This window comes from Solanum tuberosum, unplaced genomic scaffold (assembly GCF_000226075.1).
Source record: "Solanum tuberosum cultivar DM 1-3 516 R44 unplaced genomic scaffold, SolTub_3.0 scf00286, whole genome shotgun sequence".
In the NCBI taxonomy this organism is placed as follows: domain Eukaryota; kingdom Viridiplantae; phylum Streptophyta; class Magnoliopsida; order Solanales; family Solanaceae; genus Solanum; species Solanum tuberosum.
This window is the reverse complement of record NW_006239210.1, coordinates 663151-665535: the sequence shown is the minus strand read 5'-3', so window position 1 is coordinate 665535 and position 2385 is coordinate 663151.

Below are 2385 nucleotides of genomic sequence, written 5' to 3'. Positions count from 1 at the left end.
GATGCATATGTTTATGAAGTTATGCTATGGAGGTTATGTATGAAATCCTCAATGCTAGCATGATGTTTAAAGTATGTTGATGATGAGGAGTACAATGTGAAAGATAATGTTTGGGATTAGGTGTGGTCTACATGATTGATTATGTTAAGTACTATTATCGAATGACCCCTATATGAATATTTGATCATATACATTTTTGGAGTACCTATTCAATGTTGAATGTGTCCTTGTCTCCTATGATGAAGTGTGGGTGTGTGGTCTAGAATCCCTAACGACTTTATATGCGAATTGCTCATGAATTGGCGACATTGTGAATGTGTTGTGATCCCTTGAAGGGAAGTGCACTCAATGTCAATGTTGTTACTATTATGTCACAATGAGGACCAATATGCGCACACAGACTCTACATGTATAGCTATGAATATGATGTGTTATGGTGTCTACTGAAAGGTTAACTATTAGATTCACCCTTACATCTTATTATGCATGCAAAGTGCATGATTAGCAAGGTATGTATATGTGTTGTATAAGGTGTTTACGTGAAAGGCTTTCTCACATATGTACACACACATGAATTAATGAATAAGGTTTATGATAATCTAGTGAAAGTGAGTCTCTTGAAAGGTTTCCTCAATTGTACTTTAAACTAGACTATGTTATGAATATGGTATGATTATATGAAAGGTCATTCTCAAATAATTTAGGTTCTATGATGAAAGGTCATTCTCATCTTAGAAACCTTTGAGCTATATGATATGAGGTATTAAGTCCTTAAAGCCTACTTTATGAACTAATGTTAAATAAAGGCTTAAAGATGTTTAAAAAGGCAGTTGGAGCTTAGCACCGAGTGAACATGAAGAATGTGAGTGGGGCCTTCGCGTTTAGCAAGTCCGGCTTCCCACAAGAGAACCTTCACGTTTAGCAAGTCCGGGTTCCCAACATAGATGTTGTCTCATGAGATGGAAACCTCCACGCTTAGTAAGTTAAGGTTATCTACTAGCAATCTCCTTGTTCCATAACTACGTGCCCCCGTAGTGGATCCACTAGATAGCTATTATGTATGTAGGTCCTACTTTGGCAAGTAGTACCCTCTCTTTTCGGTGTGGATATAGAAACTGGATTCCATGTAGCTCACATGGTCTATGTCGGTTATGGCAATGTCTCCCGAAATTTAAGAAATGAACTAAGATAAGATTATGAACTCTAGTCATGATTTCTTGAAGAGTTACTTAGTGTAGGTAGGACTATGGACCCCTACTTATGCATTGCACAAGTAGACGCTAGGGAGAGGTTATGATTAGGCTCTTTATGTAATGAAGACTATGGTCTATGTATGTTAATATGAAAACATGTTAAGGTTGACTCTACTTATGTCAAGACACGAAGTATGATTATGCATGTGAATTAAACTTAATGACTTCTTAATGGGTTTGCTTAATATATGTGGGGTTATGGGAATCTATGTGTACATTGCACAAGTGAGCTTGGGAAGGGGTTGTGAGGGTGGTTTACCTATGATATGAACTAAATGGGTTATGACTAATGATGTATTAAAGGAATGAGTCCTTATATGATGTTATGAAGTACGTGGTCTTATGTCTAATGTTAAATGAAGATGTTCTGACTTGTTGAATATGATGTCCCTAGTCTATGGTGGCTTCCTAGGAACACTTGGTGGGAGTAGTATTACGGGATGCTACTTGCACAATGCACTAGTGTGACTTGGACGTTGTCTTAGGTGATGGTTCCTATGTGAAGACTATGCCTTATGGTGTGCTTATGACTCTATAAATATATGTGGTTGGATTGATGAAGGCTATATGTAAGTTCACCTTTGGTAACCTTAACGTGATACATTGCACCAAGTATTCCCTAAGGGTTGCTTGAGGAAAGGAGTTAAGATAAAGAGAAAGATAATGTATTGTATGCATTGAATGTGCCTTAAATGTTATAAGTGGCTCTATGTGCTATTATGAATGGTTTCCATGTGTATGATGGTGTATGTGATTTATATTGTGCCTAATGTGCTAAATGTTCTTGAAGTTTCTCTAAAAAGGCATGATGCATAGTTTCCAACTAAATGTCCTTTTAAGGGCATATTTTGCATGGTTATCATACTTAGTGCATTCTTGTACTAACACCATTCTTCTTCATCTTTTTACCCCAATTGTAGGTGATTGTGAATAAAGGGTCTTTCCTAGAAGTGATAAGCTTGGCTTACTATTCCCAAGTTCGGGTGTGTCCTTAAAGATTCAAGGACCTTTATGTTAAAGAGTTTCCTTAAATTCTATGTACTAGATAGTAGTTTCTTTTGTATTGTAAGGGTTGTGTCCCTCTTGTGTTGTAGTCATGATTTAAGATGGCTACCTTGAGATGTAGTACTCC